The sequence below is a fragment of the Apis mellifera genome, linkage group LG3, assembly GCF_003254395.2.
Source record: "Apis mellifera strain DH4 linkage group LG3, Amel_HAv3.1, whole genome shotgun sequence".
Lineage (NCBI taxonomy): Eukaryota > Metazoa > Arthropoda > Insecta > Hymenoptera > Apidae > Apis > Apis mellifera.
In genome coordinates this window covers 8,713,763-8,730,544 of record NC_037640.1, presented here as the reverse complement: position 1 = coordinate 8,730,544, position 16,782 = coordinate 8,713,763, and the positions used below count along the sequence as shown (strand labels likewise).

At 37.5% G+C, this 16,782-nt stretch overlaps 1 protein-coding gene and 1 non-coding gene across 3 annotated transcripts in view; both read left to right on the top strand.

Annotated features, from left to right (window-relative positions):
- LOC100578925 (protein Tob1) overlaps positions 1–16,782 on the top strand; it is a 103,599-nt gene that overhangs the window by 29,903 nt on the left and 56,914 nt on the right. The gene's annotated exons all lie outside the window — the stretch shown is intronic.
- Mir3721 (microRNA 3721) lies at positions 3,280–3,384 on the top strand. Its single transcript, NR_039466.1, has one exon. It is a non-coding gene; the product is annotated as a microRNA 3721 (primary transcript).

Genomic DNA, 16,782 nt, shown 5'->3' with positions numbered 1-16,782 from the left:
AGATGTTAAATATTATTAACGAATATTTTCCACTGCGAAATCGCGTGTGTTTTTTTTTTTTTACGTAGTTTTAAAAACGTTTTCCATAAATGCATAAACATTAAGTATTGTAACGCAAATGGAAATTCCGGTGAATAATACGATTTTGAAATGGGAATAACGATAACGAAAGATAAAATTTAATATTCTTTTAATTAGTAATGGTGTATACCTCGTATATATCTTTATTAAATATTACACCCGATTATCTCTTCCTCGACACGTTGTATATATATATCGATATATATTTTAATTACAAATTTATTTTGGCCTCGAGTTTTTATTATTAAATTCAACACCTCGCTCGACGATGTTGTAAGGAAACTCGAGGAAGAAAATGAAATAAAATCGAGCGACGAAGAAAATTCCCTTTTCGAGGATAAAGGGAAAAAAAAATAAAAATAAAAATCGAACTCGAACGTCCCAAGTGAAGAATGGCGAAAAAAGATGCAGGAACTCTATTTCGAAGCACAGATACTTCTTGCATCAGCGAGCATCTCCGATCGATCGGCACTTTTTCTTTTTTTTCTCTCTGCTGGCATACGTGCCGGGATCGTACTCCTCGTACGTCGAGAAATATCACTTCATTCGTGCACCGTGCGCCGCTATAAAGCATGTTTACGAAGCATATAGGAATTTTATGAAATCCGGCATCGAATCTGTCTGGACGCATAACGACGAGAATAATAAAAGACGCGGTTTCGCGAAATCTCTCGATCTCTTCTTATTCTTTGAACGTATATTTCGTGCATCGAAATACACGTATATCAATAACAATCTTTCAATTTTCTAAATTCATTCCTGAATTTTTGACAAATTCTTTCTGAAGAAACTCTCGATCGAGCAATCGAAACGAATTAAAAATTGTTTCTTAAAGCGCATTCTCCATAATAATAAGTAAAAGGGTTAAAGAAGATTTCACAAGAAATGATCAGTAAATAGCGATTGAAGTAGACAAGGAATTCGCGTGGATCGCAAGGTCGATTTCTTGAATGGTGGAGCGAAGAGGGGCAAGCTCGTAGAATTTTGTTTAGACCTTCGAGAAACGTATATCAATCGGGCCGCGCAGCCTTGCTCGTGGAGAGCGGTCTCTTATTTTTAGAAAATTATTGGTCCGCCTTGTAAACAAGAAACTGATACTCTGTTTATCCCCACGGAGGGTGAGGATAGGTGAGGATTCTCGGCGATCCATACAATTTTCGTATCCAATATTCGAACTTCGATCCCTTTAATCCCTTGGAATTAGAATTATTAAAAGTTTGTCAGAGGAAATTTTTCGATCGAACGAAGATGTGGAAAGTTGTCGATTGTGATTCTTCGAGATCTTTGGAATAATCACTATTCGTTTAATCATCACAATTTTCTTCGCCATTGCACGCTCTTTATTTTTAAGTATTCGAGGAAGCTATGGAGAAACAGAAGGAAGAGAAATAAAAAAAATAGAGGACAGAGATAAACTGTGCAGCTTTTGTCTTTACGATTACGAGCGTTTCTTTGTCTGGAACGGAGAGGAGCTCGTTGATCCTCCTCGTTGTATAGATCTTATTTTTGTCGAGGCACGCTCGCGTGCATACGACATCGAAAGAGAATAACAAAGCAGTAAAAAACATGGAGATCCATGTTCTTGAACCAGTCAACAGTCCAATCAGCTCGCGGTCACGCCACGTACGAGGGGAGAAAAAAAGTCATTAAATTTATTATTCTATCGCAATCAATAACAACGAGTGACGAGGAATAACGAAATTCGATATTCAATAATAATAATCGGGACATCCTCGAAATACGCGTCCATCTTCCTTCTTCCTCGTCTTTAATAACGCGTTTTCTTTCTTTTTTCTCTACTTTACCAAAATATATATATATATATATCTTTTATATTCTCCTCTTCCCGAGGAGGCTTGCATAATATTCGTTTCTAAAAGTTTCGAAAAGTGAGTCACCGGCCGAGTTTCATCCACGGATACGTGGAAAACGCGCGGTGTTTTCGGTTGGACGCCGAGACGGCACGGAGCACGGAATGTGTATTCGTGACATTTGAAGGGGTGTCTTAAATTAAAACGATGGCAGAGCGGGCCGAGCTGGCAGCGGGAACGAAAGAACGCGGCGATTGCCACATCGACTTTTTGGCAGTCGAGTGTATAACTCGCTCGCCTCCTTTTTCTTTCCTCTCCCTTCCCTCCTTCTTTCCACTCTTCACCCACCATCGTCCCACCAATCCGTCGATCCCGCGAATTTTTCTTCTCTTTCCAAAAGGTATACGTATTTGTATTTTTAAATGGAACCTACCTAGTTTCTCGATGTGTCTTTTTTTCTCTTTTTCTCTTTTGGTTGGATTTTTGCTGGGGCAATATCCTGGTATTCCGTGTTTCGAGTAGCGCGGATTTACTCGAAACGGCCCAAGGACGGAGGAGGAATGCGAGCGCTGTTGCGAATTGGTTTTCGCGGATCGGGAACGAAACACGTAAACTTGGGTTAATTTGCATCCCGATTTTAAGAAAGAAAGATTTAAGATTTTTAAACCTTTTCAAACTTTTTCCATCCTCCTCTATTTTCGTATTATGCGTTTGAACGAATTTGCTGGAAGAGGAAGGAAGAAAAGATTGGCCGAACTCGTTCGTTCTCCAACAATGGACGATTATTATTTTGACGAAATGAAGAAGGAACATCAAAGCGTCGGGGAAATCGAATTTATTGGACGGGCGGAAACGGAGATTCAAGGTGACGAGGATGGGAGGGAGGGGAGCACACAGTTTGTAACGTAACGCGATAAATTATGGCGCGGTTACGTCGTCGCCGATGATTGCGCCGTTGCGTTAAATAATCGTCTTTGCTCGTCAAGGTTGCTCGAAACACGGGTCCCTGGACCCTTTCATAATCGAGAATTGGAATAATTCGGGCTAATTACATCAGTTATGGGTCAGAGCACTTTGCTCTCGAACGCAAATCTCGATACTCGGCTAAAAAGTTGGACACGAGAATCGTCGAGTTATTCGATTCTGTAACAAGTATCTATTCTCGTTATTTATCAGAGGGAAACCACAAGAAGATTTTTCAATAATCTTGCGAGGACGTTCCTCGAAATTAATTTTTTTTTAATTTATCGCTCGTTTTTTACGTTCCACCATTATCTGATAGAATTGCATAACTTTACGTAATGACAACCTCTCTCTGTCTCCTGCGAAATCGAAGGAAGAAGATATTTAAATATTTCATCTTCTTAGAAACCGATTATTCGTTGTTTGAATCGAGCATTATTTACTCCTTTCACTTCGAGAAGAAAAATAAAAAAGATTTTTATTCACAGATCGTTGAAAAAGAGGAGAAGATGCTCCTCCATCATTAATTAAGTTCCGCCCGATATTTTTCGAATAACGATTCGAATCGCGCGATGAATTTCGATGAGGAAATTTCCTGGATCCGGGGAAGGATCTGGTTGAGAGGCCGTGACAATGACAGGTGGTGCGAGAAGTCGCGGAAGTTTAATCTAGCCGGCGAGCGGGATAAATCGTTTTATCCCGCGCGATAACCGGGATTTCTGCCTCTCAATAAGAATTCGCTAATCAATTCCCGTGTGCCCGTTTCACGTTCAGCGCGAAAAATCATATCCAGTTAATTTTCGCCATCGAAAACCCTCCCCTTTCCTATTTTTCTTTTATCCTTCATCGACTGCGGAATTGACCGGGGGAATATATCTCGATATTCTCGTTTATTTTCGACACGCAAACGAATTTCCACCGAGAGTATTAATTGAAACGTTCTTTTTCGATTTCACTGCCGATCCGATCCGGACGAAGGAAAATTTAAAACTTGTCTAAATTTAAATTTTCTATTTTCTAAACTTTCAATCATTGTTTTTTTCTTTCTTTTTTTCTATCCATATTCCCGATATTGCGAAAAATTATCAAATTAACGATCGAAAAGTCAAAAATCGATCCGAAATTTTTTTTCTCCACTTTGAATTTCAATTTGTTGATCCTTAGGAAGTATGTCGATCGAGAAATAATGCTAGCTCTATAAAAATATTCATAATCACCTGTTTAAAGATAAAAAAGAAAGGAAAGAACATTTTCATATATCATTGATCAAGCATCAGCTAGTGGAACGAATGAGAGAGAGAGAGAGATCCATCGAAACCAGATTCCGTAGAAAAATCGAAGCTTACGAGATTATCCGTTTGGTTGGCCAACCAAAACGGTTTCACGGGTGTCGAGTGACCCACTAATAACGAGACCTTGGCGCGGGCGTGTGTCGAAGGCCGATCGATCGTTGATCGATTATTGCCAGGTTTGGAGCGACAATCGGCGTTCGTCGAAGGGGAAAACAAGGATCGATCGAACGGTCGAGGAATCGGATCAACGTTTCCAGTAGAATTCGCGCCACGAATTTTACAGTTTCCCTTCGTTAAACAAAGGACAGAGCCTTCTTTTTCTTAGATTCGTTGAAGAATAAGATAAACGTGATAATTGAACGCGTTTCTCACGATCAATCTTCTTCTGGAGCGGAGATAAAAATCCATTTTCATTTAATTCGAGTCGAATTAAATTGGAAGAAAAAGTGTCGAGTTTAATTAAACGATCTTTAAATCGAGGATCGAAATATTTGAGTATCTCGATCAATGATAATAATATAGGGGATCATCTTTTTGTAAAATCATTCGATATTGGTAACTTAACGTTTCATTAATTATTTCCTTTTCTCCTTTTTTAAAATCTACAGGATACACAATTTTTGAACAAAAATATTCGAATGGCTGGACACAATTTACTGGATAATTTGTAATCAAATTTGTTGAACGCGAAGGTTGAATCAATTTTCGGTCGAAGATGAAAGTTTTTAATAATAACATTTATTTCGGCTGGAACGACGAATTGATGAATCAAAGAGAGAGAATATATTGCGCAACGTAAGATCGACGTATCCACGTATTTATTACGACCAGTTGGCGGGATGAATTATGGAAGCTATGGCCAGATTCAAAAAACGAAGATGGAACGAGTGCAACGAAGTGAATTATTCAAAATCACGACCGATACTTACGCAACAATCGTTGTAATAGGTTTCGCAGCGATCGTGGATGGAGCGTGGGTTGCTTTCTGATAAGTACGTGCGCGAATCGATAGAATTCCTGTAGCCGCTCCATCGGCCGTGTAATCGTTATACCAAACACTTTTAACAAACCTTTTGTGAAACAAAATGTGTTTGAAAGCAAAATTTAATCTATTTTTTTAGGTAAAGATTTTTAGAAATATCGAAAATAATTGATCGACGTAACGGTTGTCTAAATGATGTGACAGAAAAAAGAAAGGAAAGCATCTAATTTATCTCTCTCGAGTAATTGCGAATCTTGTTACTTGAAATTATTGATTAATTTTTAAGACCTTGTTGGAAAGACCTTAAGGATAATAAACTTCTTAAATGTTTCGAGCATCGGTTGATACGAGCCAATTAAGGAGAGGTTAGCAATTTTATTTAACGAGGAAAGAAAACGAGACGAGACGTATTCGAGAGGCAATAATATTTAAGTTCAAGTTCAAGAAACGCGGGGATCTTGAAACTTTTTTTGGGGTAAATCGTTCAACAATTAAATTGTATATGCGCAAAGTATTTTTCTAATAGAAATGATCAACAGGAATAGCAGTTTCATCGAGGAGAGAAGGAACTTAATTTGCGACACATTACATACGACGGGGATCACGTGTGAACAGGTGATCGAAGGAATCATGTGAAAACAGGCGACAAACGGCATTCCACGACCACGTCAACGGAACTGACGCAAATCGTCCGTGGCGATTACGAATTCAATTAGAATCCTCGTCTTTTTTCTCTCTCTTTCTCTCTTTCTCCCTCTCTTTCCTTTTCTCGTTAACCGACGGAAATTTTTCATCGCACGACGCGCTCGCGTGTCCCATTCCTCGATGGTTCAATCGCGGACGGGGCGTCTCTTTACTGTTTCGCCCATGATCACTCGAATCGAGCAATCTCGTCCACTGAATCACACGTCGACCGGCCGTGATTAACGAAATCTTTTGTAATTTATGACCCTCGTCCCGTTGCTGGAGATCGACCCAACTTCGTTCAATTTATTCGTATCGCGAGAGGAGGCGTTGAGCGAAACTTATCTTTATCTATTTGAAAAAAAAAAGAAAAAAAAGAAAGGAAAAAAATTCACTCGTTGCTAGAAAAATAATTTTTTACTGAAATTTTTTTCACAGTTTGCTAATTTTTTTCTCTTACGAGGAAATTTTGAATTTTCGTGTTATCGTCGATATTTATGAAATAAGTACATACGTGGAAAAAAAAAGGTAAATTTACGAGGCTATGGCAAAAAATTATTTTTTTTTTTTTCAATTTTGAAATGAGAATTGGTTGTTACGTTAATTTATTCTGTTCTGATGAACTTGTTACAAATTTTTCTTTTCTCGAGGATGATTAATCTTATATTTAAGTCCCGATGATGATTCAGCCTAATTTCAAAATATTGTAAAACCTTATAAATTTCTGATAACGAAACGAAAGCTCACTCATTCGTTGACAAAGATTTATTTTAAGATTCTTCTTCGTCGGAGATAATTTGAAGAAATATAATTGTTACGTTTTGTTTAACGTGATTTTGAGAATTTTTCTTTATCTTCCGTGTTGCGTAAATAAAATAAAATTCGTTTCGAAATTTTGACTGTTTGTAAATAAATCGAACATTGTTACAATTTTGCGTAATCTTCTTGTTACGGGACAAACAAAAAATATTTCTTCGAAACAAGGAATATTCGATGATTTATCTGTTGAATTAACGAGAATTCGAAACTTTGTATTTTTCGTTTAAAAATATTAACAAGACGAGAAATTAATTTTTCAGATAAAATAGATAGAAATAGAATTAAGGGATTTCTTTCAAGAATCTTTCTTATGAATCAATTCTTATTGTCACATGAACTCTAAAGTCTCTGCAAAATTTTCAAAATTTCAAAAACATTAAACTTCTCTAACACGAATATTAAATCGATATTATTCGACAATATTTTCGTGATATCGATACCTTGAGATAATACCACAATTCGAACGAGATAAAACGAGATACGCTCCTTAAATATTCCTATCCCCATTTTTCAATACAATTGTATTATTCCGTTACGCGTGCATAACATAAGTTTGCCAGGATTTAACGAGCGGATCCGAAGCGAAACGTTGCAATTTACGTATGACACGAAGAAGAAGACGCAATTAATTATCGTATTCGAACCTCTGTCGAACGTTGTTCGCATCGTTTTTCGAATTATTATCCGTTTTGTTGTGCAACCGTCACGCAACCGGAAAACGAAGAATAAAATTATGTAAGGTAATTAAAGAAAGGGAAGCGGAATCGTGACTTAACGTATAAACATCCGCTCGTGTGTATTGCTTTATAAACAATTGCAAAACGCGTTGCTCCAAGTGGTTGGATAACGCGTTGAGGGGGAAAAAAAAATGTCAGTTTCGTATCAGCAAAATTTGTTAATCGAAATAATGTTAACGAAGAGGAATAACATTTTCCACGCGATTTCAACGCGATTTTAATCCTTTCTTTCTTTCCTCGCATTTATCCTTGCGAATTTTCAATTTCTGAACGATACTTCGTTATTATTATTATATATATATGTATTGATAATTTTATGATAATAATTTTCATATTTTAGCAACAACGTTTGCCACACTGTTTTTAAATCGACGATTACCATTTACAACAGCTCAACATCGACGTACAACGTTATAAACCTTGCTTGTTTTCCCCAGTTTCACTTATGGTAATTATTAAGAAATTGCGTCAGAAACGCAGGATCAGCCGATTGGGACGAGCAAATTATGCAACTGTCTAAGTAAACGACACTCGAGATATACTCGAAAAATTGTCATAACTCTCGCAATCTGTCTCTGTCTTTTCGAATATAGAAGCAAAAAAAAAAAAAAAAAAAATCATAAATCTATTTCCAATTTCGAATTTCTATCCCTACAAAATAAACGACGATTCCGCAAAGATCGAATACAATTTAATCGCTCGCCTCGATTCAATAACAAAATGAAGATCACAGAACAAAAAAAAAAGAAAGAAAGAAAGAAAAGAAAAAGAGATGAGAGAGCTCATAAAATGGAAGCACGTAAATAGAAAATATATTCCATCGCTGACTAATCGCGATAAGAGCAGCTTTCTTTCGACTTATCTCGCCTTCCCTCGTCCAACCGATGATAATAGGTCACGATCTTTCCACGACAAATTGGCAAGGCTTATCGAAAAATATTTCGTTCGACGGGTAACAAGAGAAAGAGAAAGAAATTGAAAAACATTTCGATAGACGGAAGACGGCCCCATGAGAGACGGTTGAATGAATGGCAAGGCTGAATCTCGCTCGAGGCACACGAACCAGTGCCAGTGCGTACAACCGACACGCACGTGCGTGGCCGTGGTTGTGTACACGCCGAAGTGGCGCGCGGCATTGCATTTAACGTGGTGGCATTGCGCTGTACTTGGCCTGGCCACGCAATCGCGCCGTTACGTAATTGGCAGGGATGGAGTCAACAATATCGCGGCTCGTGCGATCGATACGGATGAATTTTCCACGAGGATCCACATGTTTCCAAACGTGCAACTGGCAATTAGAGGAGGATAAATATAATAGAGAAAAATTTGCCAAAATTGTGAGCTTTTTATAAAAGGATTTTTAAAGATTTTTTTTCAGAATTTAGTGTTTGAGAAGCGTTCTTTTTTTTAATAACGGCAACATCTTTCGTCGCAGGTTTCGTTGCAGATTTGTGTGAATTTAAAAATTTAATTAACTTAGATTACGTAAGAATGAATTTTTATCAATGTGAATCTTTAACAATGAAAGATATTTCGTTCGAAATATTTCTCCTCGGGTTGAGCGTGATCAGAAATGTAAATGAAAATTAATTTACGATCGCAGAGTGAGTTTAGATTCTTAAGAAGTGCAGTTGTACTTCCACTCGAGAGAGATGAGTCTGGGTGACCGAGAACCGGTGGAACTTGGCTCGTGCAAAGTCGAGGTTGTCTCGAAACGTGACAGACAGGGATTAACCGAAACAATCTGATTCTTTCTTGTTTAACGTCACACGTTACAAATGCACGCGTTACAATTGCTAGATCTTGGATTTGATTTATCATTCACGAAAAGCCGCGTTGCATCCTATACGATATGTTCAACTTTGCTTTCAACGCTGCACTTCGCTGTAGACTACCGGTAGAGTTAAAGGTTACATCACATGTATAATCTCGTTTGCATTATTATTTTTACACAACTCGAATGATTATACGTGTATATATAATTGCTTGGAAAATATTGGAATAATGGGGGAAAAAAATCTTTATCATAATTTTGTTAAAAAGCGATGCATACACAAACACTTGGAAACTATTTATATTACATATCTGTTTTCACGCTGCTCGCGTCTCAAATATTCTTGTTCAAAATATTTTTCTTTTCTTCGTTCAAAGATTCGTTGTCGTTACACAAAAAATTAGTAGTCTCTTCTTCTAAGTTTAATTTAATTTCTATTCAATTACGCCCCATTCTCAATCGCGTTCCAAAAATAATCGAATCAATTCTATCGCGTGCAAATTTTCTCTCCCGATACCTTTTAATATTTTCCAAAGCGACACGGATTAATAATAGTTACCTATTAGGTAATTATCATCGATCAATGGTGATATACAAGTGAACACGCAGCCGTGAAAATAGTCGAGGAGCTATAAACGATATGCGCATTTTCCGCGATAATTGCGAGCAAGCTACGGTTACGAAAGCCTTGGGTAGTCGAGCGTGTTTCGTGCGCACGTCGGTGACATTTCGAGAAGTTCAAGAGCGAAAGAAGCGAAAAAATAATTCTTTAACCTAGATGGTGCTAGTAAGAGTAAAGATATCAAATGCCGTCCGATATGTTTCTCTTATGCTAATCGAGAGATCCTCTAGCGGAGGACGGTGGAAGAATTCAGGTTTTTTTTGCAACGAGACTTTGCCGTGTAAGAAATATCCTCTGTGCCTCTGTCTATTTGGCAATTGCCATTCCATACTTTTTCCTAACGAACTCGTGGAGAAATATAGTGGATCGATTTGAATATATTGAACAGATTTTTCAAATTGTTAAAAATCTTGAGAACATTTCCAAAGTGAATTCTAATCGAAAGTCGATTAAATATCTTTGGATTTTATTAAATTTCAAAAGTCTCATAGTTCAATAAAATCCCGAATTAATGATTAGAAGAAGAAAATTCGACGTTAAATTATAATCTTCTTAATCGATAAGAAAGTAAATTTCATTCTAATTTTGACTCACATATCGTAGGAATCTTCGTATCTCTTTCGACCGAACTGGAATACTGCATTCATCACCTCAAAAAAGAATACGAAATAAAATTTCTCCTGACACGAAATCGAAGCTTAGAAAAATACTTTCAACGTTACATCAACTAATCTCTCCAAGTTTAATATAAAAAAAAATTAAAAGTTATTATTAATTAAAACATTGATCCATGATCAAAAAGACGATCGAACAACGCGAAACGAAACGATCAACACGGAAAGAAGAAGCTTCTATTGGAGCTAACAGCTTGACATCGACCTTTCTCCGTGGACAGTCAATTAGAAGAAGAGCACGTTTCACCTCGTGGGATGAATCGAACACGGAAATGAAGCGAGAAGGGGTGGAGGAATAGGGGCGTTCGATCGTTGGCGCTCGTTGAAAAGGCCGGAGGAAGCCGGAAGAAATATTAACGAGAGAGAAATAGCGTGGCGTAATTAGCGATATAAAAGCGATACAGAGGGAGAGGAAAAAAACATGGAGGAAGAGAGGAGAAGGAAAGAACGGAGAGGAAGGAATAGAGGCGGCCGACTTCCATTTCCATTCGATCGCCGATAAACTTATCGGCGACACGTTCTAGAAAAGTCGCCATTTGCAATTTAAACCGGCCGTGGTATCCCCCCGGTCGATCGCTTCGCTCGCCGAGTTTCGAGGAGATTAATAATATCGTACGAATATTTCCTTTAAACCGTTTCGAACGTCACGTGAACGCCGTTACGTAAAAATTTCCATCCAGGGGGGGGGGGGCAACGGACAAAGATATTCTTTTCTCCTTTTCTTTTTTCCTCCTCCTTTCCTGTGTGTCTTTTTCTTACGCGGTTCTACATGGCGGAATTCGAAATATATATATATATATATATATAGAGGTCAAAGCGGTTGGTCATAATTATGTCGTTCGGGAGGATTTCATCAGCCTCGTCGTTATCTACGAAAGCCTCTTCGTTTCAAAGAATTTATATTTGAATTCATAAAAGTGAATTTGTCGCGAGTAATTTAATTACCGGCGATATTGGTGAACGGACAATTTAGATAAGATCCTGTTGAGAATTAATTAATTGCGAATTTCTGTTTACGTTTAATATAATAAAAAAAAAAAAGAATCTTTATCTATCGTTAACACATACGCCCGGATATTTTTTCAATTATTCTTTTTCTTACAAATATTCGAACTCTTTACAATATAATCTATATAGAATCGAAAGATATATTCCAGAAAGAAGAAAATAATAATCATACACTATGCACGAATATTCTACCTTTCGAAACTATTCTAAAATTAAACGAAAACTGAATGTAAGCTCGAAGAGGTTAAATATTTTGTTTTAGCTCGGGTTTAAAGTCCTGGCGAGAGAAATGTAAGGTTTTTTTTGTCAGAAAACGGGTGATCATTCGGCGGAGGAACAATGAACGTCCCGCGATGAAGGTCTCGCGATGACCGTGGCCAAGCCAACAAGCCGCTCACGCGTGTACGCACTCGATTCGCTTGGAAATTTTATGATCGGCCGACTTGCGTCACAATAGCGAGCGATACGCTAACCGGGAACCGGGTAAATCGAAAAACCTTGGTCGCTCGAAACGCGGACGAACGCGCGGAAGGAGGATTTTTCGTTCGCGTTCGGGCTCGATTATTCACGAAAGATTTATTATTCACGATCGACGCTCCATCCATGGCTGCTTATTTTTAGATTTCGTTTGCCGATATATTTGGTTTTTATTTTTTCGAGGAGGAAAAAAAAGTTGAACTTTGAACTCCACTTCTTACTCGAAGTAATATCGTACTTCCTTTAATGCCTCCCATTTTCCTTCTTATCTCCTCGTTTCTCTTAATGATAAGTGTATTATCATCTTTTTTTTTATCAAATATGAGCAAAGAGTTTCTCTCGAAGATTTTCTTCAAGTTTAAGAATTAAACATTTTGTCTTTGTACAATATTTAATTCCAAATAGAAATTGTTTATCCAATATTCCTGAATTTCCTTCCTCGAATGATTCTACTTACTTTTCGAGACATTTAAGCGTAACAATTCAAATTTCTTTGTGAAAGAAATCACATTTTTATACCGATGTTGCATACAAATATATATATCACACTGTGACGAAGCAAAATAGAGGAAATCTAAATTACAGATTTTTTTCTTTTTCGAATAACTTTCAACGCGTTTACGTAACGCGTTACGATTTTAACGCGTTGCATGGATGAAATGCGAAGGAGAGATTTCATCGATTCGATTGAAAATTGAAAAGGGAAGGCCCGAAGAACGTGAGAAAACGTTATTCATCGTTTTCGAGCGACAACAATGTGTTTCCCCGTGGCAAATAACAATCATTTCTCCGACGTGCGTCATATTTACAATTCGAAATTTACCATTTCACGCTTGCGCGGCTGCTTACGAAACGTACTCACCCGGGAAAAAAGAATATCACCGAGGAGGCACGTTGCCGTGACTTTTCGACGACGCTTTCGATTATGCATAAATTTTCCGTCGCGTTGGAACAATTTACCTAACGCCATTTACGTAACGTAGATCGACGAGAAAAATGTAGTCCAAGAATTTTTTTGCCAATTTTTATAGCAGTCGTCAATTTGTCGAGTTCTTAATAAAGGAAGAGAAAGCAAAGCGTGTTTTGGAGGGTGTCGCGATCGAATGCGAAGAAATAATGCAAATAACGTCGATGAGAGATTTTTTTAAACGTTGAAATATAAGAAGAAATTTAATCGATAGAATTATTTCCAAGTACGCGTATTTCCAACTCCCGTAGATTAAATAACGCGTTTTCAAACAATTTTCCTATTACGACCGATCAATTTTCATGAATCAAGAAATTTGTCACGGTTTAAATTTCATTCCGTATGCATGTATTCCTCTTTTCGTTCCATCTTTCTTCCACTCAAGAACTCATTTCCCTGCCGCATCTTTTTTTTGCAACGCGCTTACGGCGTTCCTTTTTTTTTTATCCCGCGATTCGTTAGAAAGCGCGAAAGAGATAGGAAGTCGGCGTATTATTTTTCCGTAGATTTATGCAAGAGGAGAACAGCCTCTGTTCTACTCTTCATTTTATGTAACGCTAAGATTTTATGTAAAAATCGTCGATTATATTCATTTGCCGAATGGAATCGCAATTTTAACTTCGAAAAGAATTATTGCCGATTTATTGTTTCGATGTATCTTATCGATCACTCTATGAAAACGATACTCTTGAATCAAAGCACACGAGCAGAGGCCAGATGTTGATAATAGGATCGGATTGATCCAAGTTTCGTCATATAAGGAGTACACACGTTTTACCATTGAATGTGAATCAAATTTCTTTTTTTTGCGAATTTAATCGAACAATAAACGTTTATTTCGATCTTCAAATCGTCCTGTGTTTTACGTATTCGAATTTTACTTCGCGAATATTTATTATTATTATAGTACACATGAAGAGGAAAGATACGAAACAATTGGAAATGATCTCTCGATTGGTATTATTTAACCACGCGTAACACGCGATGTTGCGACACGTGTTCAATGACGTTTCATTATCGTCACGTAACACGATGGTTGGTTACCAGAAGCAAGTTGGTGACCCGGAAACGAAGATCAAAATTCGCTTCTCGTGTAACGAGAAAATGGATTTTTCGTAGCTGCCAGCTCGTCTATCATCCACTGACTGATTAATTTGCAAACGAGTGGATATTTCAACAACTCAGGGATATTTTAATGAAACGTGTTTTCTCGAAATATTGTAGGGGCGTACAGGAGGGCAGGTGTGGCGATCGCGTCATTCATTCTTCTTCAGGGAGCAGGAAGAGGGAAAATGATGTATAGGTTTAATGGCGAGAACGAATTCTAGAGGGGGACCTATTTCTAGAAAATAGAAGTCGAAAATTGGCACGAGGGAAGTTGGAAAGATTCGGTTGAGTCAGGAAAATAGTTTCTATGACGAATGTGCAAACAGTTTGAATTCAGTTTCTTTGTTTCTAAATATACTTGTTTTTGCAAACGTTATAATATCGGACACTTTTCTTCTAGAAAATCTAAAATCGAGAATTTTTCACGCTCGATTTATCCGATAACGTAAATAACTTTTTAACAGGAATTCGCGTGAATCACGATTATTAGATTATTCAATCGTTGAGAGAGTATTGAAAAATATATGCAACTGGTTCGTGAACGCAGAAATGACCTTCTTCGAAGTTACATAAATTTAACTTGACCTATCGTGTCTTATTAATATGCAACAAGCAACAATTATCATTAATTAATAGAAGAGCTAATGCGAAATTAAAATATAAATTAAGTGCGTGTATATATATATATATTTTACCGTAGCATAGAATTTGCTAGATCAATTTTTTTCCCAATTTTTTTCCACATTTACGCTAAATATATTAAATTATCTTCCATCTTATGATCGATCTTCTATATAAAAACTTGCACAATTAATATCGATTCTTAACTTCGCAACAAATTCTAAATATACAAATAAGTTTTAAAAAAAAAAAAAAAAAAAAGGTAAATGTGATCGACGATTTAATCCACAAGAAATTGTACTAAAAAATTTACTTCTACTTTCCAACCGAAACCGAAGAATTTATCTTGAAGAAAGAAAAGAATAATAATAATAACAAGAAAGAAGAAAGATAAGAAAATTCCTCGACCCGAATATGATCAAATATAATCCGAAAGAAAAGAAACTTTCCAACTTTCGATATGCAATAAAACGTATAAAAAAAACCCGAGGAAAAAGAATCTCTCTTTCCGCTCGATACTTTTCTCCGGTTTTAATAAATTTTTTTTCGAGGGGGAGAAAGAAAGATAAGCGGATCCCTCCCTCCCTCCCTTTATTCCGTTCCAAAGGAAAGGAATTCTCTTCTGGGCGCAGATCTCGCTTTCGACGAAGGAAGAGAATTGGAAGAGAAAGGACGAGCAAAGACGAGGATCGGACAGAAGCTGCACAACCTCTGCGGAGTGCGGAACGAACTCGAGAGAGACCTTGAGTCGGTGCACTCGCGCGTTGGCACGTCCCTGAGCCGCAAACAGGAACACGGCGATTATCCGGCAAATGAATGAAATCGAGTGAACCCGTTCACTCGCGTACGCGTACGCCCCGGTTCGCCGCGGATCCGCCTTAAACCAGAACCACTTTTCCGTGAATGGCGGTGCACGGCTCGTGCTCAGCACCGAATTACGCGGCGGAGTTAAACGGCTGTCGTACGATCATTAATCTATCTGGTCACGTGGCGTCGTCCGAGTCTTATTAGTCTCGATGCCGACGCATGGCGTACGGAATGAGAAGTTGGCCGCACGAAAGTGTAAACTTGCAACTTGCTGTGGCTGAGAGAAAAATTATTTATCGATCTCTCGTTCGAAAATTCGACGAGGAAATTGATTCTTCTTAATTTCGATTTTGGATTATCGACGTTGGTTTTTTCGAGTCACTCACAGTTATTCGGGACAATTGATTTTGAATTTCTCTCTCGTTATTATATTCAGATTTTTTGCTTTTTTTTTTTTTACGAGCTTGAACTTTGATTTCTTCTTTTCTTTAACACTGTATAAAACTTGGAACGAACATTGAAAGTTAATTGCGACTATGATTTATATAGTATATAAATCGTGAAAAATATCGATAATTTATACTATTATTTCTCCTTCTCTGAACGCCACGAAGCTATTTCGCATCGAAGCGAAGAATAATTTTGTATCGAGCGAGAGTCGACGAGATCTGTGCACGATAGCGTGGACGATTCAATCTGCTTCGATATTAAGCGATACTCGGTACGATTCCACGTTCGAACGATTGCCTTAATTATTAACTCTGCCGAGGATTACGCGTAAACATTTCGATTAACCCAAATTTGAATTAACCCTAACGAATTGAATAATGGAGTACGGAATAATTACATTCGTCCCGTCTCGTGGACTATGAGATCACGATTTGGACTCGTTCTCATCGAATCTCAACGAAGAAGAATTTCGAATCGATTTCATCGAAGCCAAAATTTTTTTATTTATTCCCCGATAAATAAAATTAATCGTAATGAAACCACCGTCGTGCTATAATAAATATGTGAAATCGATTGCGTAAATAGCAAGAAAGATCGTAAACTTTTTTACGGTTATATCTATACTTGATCCATAAACATTAAAGTTTCAACTGTGATTTGCAATAAGTACCAATTGCATACTGCATAGTTAAAGGAATGATTATTTTTCATGACTGATTACATTACGAATAATAGCCGTTTGGAATAAACGATAATAGGAATGTATTCCGCGATATCGCGTAGTACACATAGAGCGCGTAACGAAAATTCGCATGGAGCAGAAACTTGTGGTGTCCGAATACTCCGCTACGATACAGCAGCAGAGATCGAAAGCGAAGCGATATTAGAGAGCCGCACTCGTAATTG